Here is an 8,384-nt window from a genome sequence, read left to right as displayed (position 1 = left end):
TTATAATATCCAATTCATTGAAATTTATATATTATGAAATCTTAAAATCATTAACTTTCATTTCATTGCATTAAAGAGAAAGGAGAGTATATATATATATATATATATATATATATATATATATATATATTGATTTTTTTTTAATGAATAACAGTTATGGATATTCCAATTAGTGTTTCCATTCTTTATCACGATTATATATAAACGTACATACATTATTTTTGTATGTATATATGTACATATGTATAACCAAGTATAAAGAATGCACATATTGATCAGAATATTTTTAACATTGCATATTATTTTATGTATCTATTATTTAATGGTTCGATAAGATAATGAAAAATGTTGATATTTAAACATAGAATTTAATAATAACATTATTACGCAAGTATTGAATGCGAATATGTCTTTGATTTGACAATATTTTTAAAAATAGCCCTTACTTATAGATTAGTAGTTACGTTTTTCACTTTTGACATATTATTAAAACAATTATGAACTTATTAATGTTATTTATAAAAAATAACCTTCGATACAACAATATATAGCAAAATGAGAATTTATTTATAATTTAAAGATCTAATTAGTTTCCAGTAGCCATTTAAAGAAATCTTAAAATTTTTAAATTAATTGAAATTTTGAAGCTGATAGATATCCTGATTATATTAATTAAATAAAATATATATTCATAATTTATTTTTGTCACTTAATTTTTAGAATAATTTAATACAGTTACATTCGATACTACATATAAATTAAATTAGCTATATTATAAATAGTAAATTATTTAAAAAAACATGCAATTTTGGACTTTGATAATATACTTTATGTTATCTGTAAAATAGTAATTTTATCCATGAAAGTAATGCCTAGTTTAAATAAAAATTATTTGAATTTTAAAAACATCGATTAAAAATGAATAATTTTTTGTTGTTTAATTCAGAAATTCCTTGAAAGTTGCTAGCATGATGAAAGTAAACATTATAATATATATTTATTCGTCATAAATTTTTGTAATAATAACTTATTTGTAGTGAAAGAAAAATAGTGTAGAAAATTACTTTGAATTGTATTTATTGTATTTTTCTATATTTTATTGTATTTTACTATTCTTCACTATATTTTATTTTACTATGAAACATTATTATGTAAAAGTACTACATTAATTGATCCATTAATTGATAATCATATATAAAATATAACAATCTATTCATTAAATGAAAACATATCTTCTATAAATTGATTAATTTTTTAAATTATTCCACTATTTTACAAACTAAATGTATTTAAATTTTCGTAATACAAGATATAAAAACTTAATCATATAGATATTGCTTATAGTACTAAGAATAATAAAAATACATATGAAAGTATGGCCAAATAAAGTAATAAAGGAACTTTCATTCATATTATAAGGGAAATAAGACACTATACTCTAAATCTGCGATATTTTCAAAATAAAAAGAGTAAAAACAATAAGGACCATAAGAAATGCAAGATACAAGTAGAACTGTAGAGTACGATCTTAAAAATGAAAAATCAGTAATTATTAAAATTAAAAATATCAATGTAATTAAGGCATATATATTATTTGTTTGAGACTTGGAGCCATTGGAAAATGTACGTTAATGGAAATAAGTAATACGAAAGTTGTGAATTTAATCAACTGATTATCGAGTACGTTTAAGAGCTTTTTTTAAAAGAAACAAAAAATGGAAATAAATATGCATGATGCATGTTATGAGCTACGTGTACCATTAATATAGAAAAGAATCTGTGTGAAACTCACAGAAAAATTGCGAATGTCAAATGTTGATGTAAAAGGAGCAAGTAAATTATACAAAAAGAACGAGTTTATAAAAATTCTTAAAGCGATGGATTTATAACCGAAGTTGAAAGCATTTTAAACGATGTAAGCGTAAGGATACAAAATACCCACGGTTCAGGACAATTTAGAAAATATGAGAGCCATAAATTTTTCAAAATTTCAAAATTCCTTTTAGAGAACCTCCCAATGTGGATTTCCTGAATGGCTGCAGGAAAACCGTAAGAAATAAATTAGTTGGGAAATTATGAAGACGTTCTCACTTTTCGATGTGTCATATTAGGCATTATAAAAATGAAAATATATACAAATGTTTAATAATGGCTTCTCTATTATTTGCTGAATAAGTGCTATTTAATATAAATAAAAACAAAAAAAAAAACAAAAAAAAAATAAAAAAAGAAAAGATGAGAAAACAAATCCGAAACGTTCGAGCGCACTTTATATGTGAAGTTGAATGTTGCTAAATGTTACTATTCATATTCTATATAACTTAAATAAAAAATATATATAAGCTATCATCATTAAAATATACTTCATTAAATAATGCGGTCGAACATTTCTGGTGTTAATATATGCAAGGACTTGACAGAGAATTTTTTCTGATCTCAAAATGTACTTTGAGTTTACGGTGATCATGAGCAACTTATTAGAGGATTCGCAGTGGAAAACTCTAAGAATTTATAAAAATTATAAATACATAATTTTGAAATTTTTACTTTAACACTACTTTATATATATAAAAAATTGATGAAAAAATACCTCTCACGTAACATTCGTAGAAGCAATACACAAGTTAACGGATCAAATAATATATATATTCTATTTAAATGTTAAATGCATGTGTATTTAATATGTATTATTACAAATATCATATATGTCAAGAAAAATAAAAGAATAAAAAAAATTTTAAAAATCATAAATGTGCTAGAATAAGCTAAATCATTTTATCGTGCATTTATAGACACTAATTGCTAATAGATATGTATCTTGACGTAAAAGACATCGTGTTTGATTATTGAGAACCTAAGCTACTGTAGCGCTAATAGTGCGCATCGTTAGATAATTCTGCTAGTATTTAAAATTTTAATGGTGTGATAATCAAGTAAATATGTATATTAGTCATTAAAAAAATATATAATATTTTGATTTAATTCGTTCGGTTGTATAGTATACTGCAGTGAGAGGTCGATGAAAAGAAAAAAAAAAAATAAAGAAAGATAATTAGAAAATTCACATTCACAAGGGTGAGAATATAATATATTAGATTATGATTAATTAATTTTTTTAATTTTTTTTTTGTTTTTGTTTTTTGTTTTTTGTTTTTTGTTTTTGAACTTCAATTAATTTTCTAAATAAGTATAAGAAAATGAAAAAAGAACGAAAGAAATAATTACAGAATTCTACTGCAAATTCCACGAAAAAATAGGATCGTTTTTAACGTACCTACTCCCGGAACGAAAAGTGAGTCAATTCGATCACCATAAATTCATTGGACGAACTCTCGAATGAAATATGCATTAAATAAAAAAAAAGTCTATATAATGAGAGGAATCAGATAAGGATGTGATGAGATCTCGAAACTCGAAGCCGGCAGATCGTCGAGCAGAGAATGCTCCATACAAATGTATATCGCCTAAAAAATCATGTAATGGGTTAATATAAATTATTATACAATTGCGTCTACTTGGATTTATCAGAAATTTTGTAAATATAAACTATATTACAGGCTTACACAAGAATGAACATTTAAAGCATTACTTGTTGTCGCTTTGCGACATGTCCACCGACATGAATTGTTAAGCTTTATTAATAGAGTATATTTAGCTTACATTTTAATTACATCTAATTCATTAAAAGTATACATTTATTTTCAATTGGTATAAACGATTATTTCGATTCTAAAGTGATTTATATAAACATTACTTTATCACTTATTTTTTGAAGTATTTAAAATTTGTGACTGTATAAAAATAACGAGAATTTATAAGTATATGTCATAATGGAGAAATGTTATTATTTGTTACATAATATATACAGTTAATCGTATATCGTAAATTGATTCAGAGACTATAACGGCGCTTGAAGAATTGAATTGCTAATGCAATCAAAAAGATGGAATTTAATACATGAACCTGTTAAGATTATCGTGCATCATAAATCACCAACTGAAATACAACGAAATCTCAATGTTTTTAATAATTTTTATGCATTTGACATTAAAAAAAAAAAAAAAAAAAAAAAAAAAAAAAAAAAAATTACGCGTTAAATACTCGATGCTTATCTATCTATCTCATTGGTTATTTACGGATTGTAATAATTATTTTTTTAATTTCAAAACGGCACCATTCTGTCTATACATCTGAATGTAATAAAATAGTTAATAATGGCATTTATGTTTATAGTTTTTAAATAATCGCTGCACATGGCTTAAAACGTACATTGTTCAAAATTATTCCTAGTTTATCTTCATTAACGAGACAAACGAAGAAAACGAAATTAGTATTTGTAAAATTCTTCTATGTGAAATGTATTGATTATGTATTATTATAATTTTATTGATAAATCAATCGAAGGAGCTATAGTAATGTATAACAAGCTTCTTGAGTTAAATGAAAAAATGAAAAATAATATGTGATAAAATCCAAATCTATTGATTTAAATAATTAATCACATTGTTAATATACGTATAAATTCTAAAAGCGATAAAAGATAATTAATGTAATTCTTTATCAATTTTTTTTCTTCTTCTACTTTTATGTAAATTTTTCGTTAAAAATCTATATAATCACTGTAATGATTCGAAAAAAGTGACTCGATGAGGGCTGCTATTGTGACCAGACAATAAGCAATGAATCACATTAACTCTCCGGTTACCTTGAAAAAAGGCTTACCAATGTTTGTACAACAACTAAGATAATTACACGTATAATATTAATAATCTAAATAAACCGATGAAGACGATTTGTGCTTTAAAATAAAATGTTTCTTCTTCATTCTCGTATGTATATTAAACTGCATACGATATTTCGGTTGGAAAAATAAAAATAAAAATAAAAATTCTGTAAAAGTATAATAAAAAAAGAAAAAAAAAATTGTTTTCATCGACATAAAATTAATTACGCGTTAAAAGCCTCGATAAGTCATTGTTGATTCCCGTGCCGGTGGAATGGTTAAGGAAATGGAAACAAAAAGTAATAAATCGTAGTAGAAGAGTTTATGTGCAACCTATTTGTATCATACTTTTATGGCATTCGGTTGAACACTAAGGGTCTCTTAGAACTATTATGTAAAGAGAAAATTATTCGATATAGTTGTATCATATTATACATCTTATTATCAGCTGGTGTATGGGTCCGATTTAATACACTACGTAAACAATAATGAAACTGCAAGCGCGTTTCGAAGAATAATGACAATATATATTTATTACTGTCTATTCTTAGATAGCCCGCGTATTTCGTTTGATTTATTTCAATAACACCTGCACAGTTCTGTAGATCGTGTGTATGAAGTGTCTACAAAAAAAGTGAGTTTTAAGTTTTGAACCGACTTCGAGTTTCGTATATATATAGACGAATATACGTGTTTTGAGCTGCTCTTAAACGAATTCACTGACTGATTTGGGTACACGTTGGATTAACAGATTCGAATTAATAGTACGAATGTTTAATGACTAATAAGACGAAAATTGAAAAGCTTAAAAGAAATAAAGTGGAGCTAATTTCTTGATAATTATAATACTTGATCAACTTAACCATGCAAAAATTTCAATCGATTAGTGTATATGTAATAATAACATTAATGTGTATACGAAAAATGTCCTGTAACAATAAATTTAAATCAAAATCAATCTGTTTTTACGTATTTTTGTTTTATTTATGCTAAATTAAAAACAAAACCATTACAGTATTTTGTACAGCAGTTTAATTCAGTTATCTGATACTTCTGTGATAAACAATTCTTCTTAATATTTCTCTTTCGTACTTGGATAATTAAAAAGTATTAATTTTCATGGAAAAAAAAAAAAAAAAAAAAAAAAAGAAATCAAACAACCAATAGTTTTTATATTTTACTTTATTATAATTATGTAATATCCTAGTATATGACTTTAGGAAACTTCGGTTTGCAATGTCTCACCCTCGTAAAATAGAGCATTAGTGCAAATGCAAATTTTGCAGATAATTTCGGTAGCATAAAAGAAACTGCGAATCTCAATGGAAACGGCAGGTAAAAGCAAGAAAAGGAGTTAAGACAGTCATTCGGCTGTCGGCTTCCAAACAAACACATATGTCCACTCTCTCATTAATACATCTTGAATAAATAAAAAATTATAAGATCTCTCGATCAGGTGTTAGTGATTTTTATCATCTTCAAAAATATTCGAGGCTGCTTGTTTATCTTGAATCAGTTGGATCAAATAGCATCAATGACATCAATTGATTATCCAACCTTGTATGTAACACTAACGGGAATAACGTGTAATTTTTAGTAAATTTATTAAGTGAATGTTTAATAAATTGAAAGCATGTTATCTTATTTCAATTTATTCACGTTTATAATAGTATTTTAGCACATTATTAAAAAAGGCATTAACTTTGATCAAACATTTAAAGCAAAAAGTTACCAAGGGGCTTAGTGTCATTTATTTAAAATAAAGAATTAAGCAATTTACAAGTATTTATTTTTTCTGTTTCATGGCTGGATTACACAATTATTATGTTATGTTTTTTCGAATCATCCTTGCCTTGGGCTTATTAACAAACTAAAAAATATTTCCAGGATTATTTATTTAAATGATTTATTATTATTTTACAAAAATTTTGATACTTTTGTAATCGAAGCATGAAGTGAATCAATTATTGACACTCAAGAACATAAGAAAGTAAATAAATAACATCATTGTAAAGTATTTGTTATTTTAAGTATATTAATAGTTAATCGTATAACACCTAGGACAGATGCATGAATATATAAATGTATATATTTATACACGCGCACACACACTCACTCATTCGCATTTATATATATATAATGTTTAATGATGCATTGTTCTATATAGTACTAAGGCCAAGCACTTTAACCAAAGATATAAATTAGTATAAACTTTACTTATTCTATTCATTTAATCTAGTATAAACTTATTTACAATATAAACTATCCATACGATATATATATATATATTATATGTGATAATATTTAATTTATATATTTCACCGAACTTAAATATTTTATAAAATTCGTATTATAATCTTTACATTTACAGTATAAATATGTACTCGTTTTTATATTAATTTGTAAATATATTAAAACTTCATCTTTAAAGATTGTATTATTCGTTTTAAATAACGCTGTTTTGATATATGGTACTAAGATTAAAGTCTGTATGGATTACGAAATGATGAATGATTAATGTTTATTGTAGTAATAAGGGTTATATTAAACTTCACAGGAACGAAATTGGACAAATTAATAGAGTACAGGATGTTTGACATAATCTAATAGTACACAAGTTTGGTGAAAGTAAAAATTGTCTATTAAAGTCTAGATATATTGTAATTTATTTTAATCTCAATATGAATATTTGTTAAGTGTATAGATCTAAGTTTCATAATCACTGCCATAAGATATTTAATTTGTATTAAGTTTTTTTTTGTGAATATTCTATTAGAGCATTAACATAAAATTCAATTATGTCTCAACAAAGAACTAAAAATTGTTACCTTTCTTAACTTTACAGCAATGAAAAAGCAAAAAAGCTTATCAGAATTGCCTTTTACATGTATTAACAATGATATATAAAGTAATTATGCAGCATTTACGAATGTTTGTTTAATATAAATAAGTTCAGAGTTTATCTACGCATACTTAATTAACTGCTAGTTTCATATATTTTAATCAACAACTTGTGATTAAACCTTTTTTTTCCAAAACTTGGATTATAAAAGATGCGATAAAACTATGTACTGAGTTACATTTAAGGATTTTTATGTCTACTGTTCGGTAAACTTGAATTCGGAATCTATTTCTATTGATAATTACGTTAAAATAATAAATACAATCAAATAACATAACCATTTTGGTACTATACATTTATCTGAAAATTGCAGTATTAGGAGAAATAAGAACGAATTGTTTTGTGTATGAAAATCCTTGTACATTAAACGTATTTATAAAAATAAAATATTTAGAGACTTTGGTATACTTTAATAATTTTACTAAACTTTATCTCAAAATTATAAGAGATTTACATCAATCAGTACAATAACATTGTTGTTATTTAAACTTTGTCTTTTTAAGTTTAATTATAAATTAAAATTTTATAAATTGATTTTATTGTGACATGGATTATATTCCAATGATGGAGTGAAATTGTTGAATAGAATAATTATTCTTATCGAAGTAATAAAGACATCAAGTCATAGTACCAAGTGGATCATATGTTGCATTTTAATCAATTGATATATTAATATTATTAACTTTGACTTTCAATTTACAAATGAAATTCAAAATTTCTCAGTCTTTATAAGTTGTTACACTATAAATCTGAAATTTT

The sequence above is a fragment of the Ceratosolen solmsi genome, unplaced genomic scaffold, assembly GCF_000503995.2.
Source record: "Ceratosolen solmsi marchali unplaced genomic scaffold, CerSol_1.0 scaffold35, whole genome shotgun sequence".
In the NCBI taxonomy this organism is placed as follows: domain Eukaryota; kingdom Metazoa; phylum Arthropoda; class Insecta; order Hymenoptera; family Agaonidae; genus Ceratosolen; species Ceratosolen solmsi.
Note: the sequence above shows the minus strand (reverse complement) of the source record.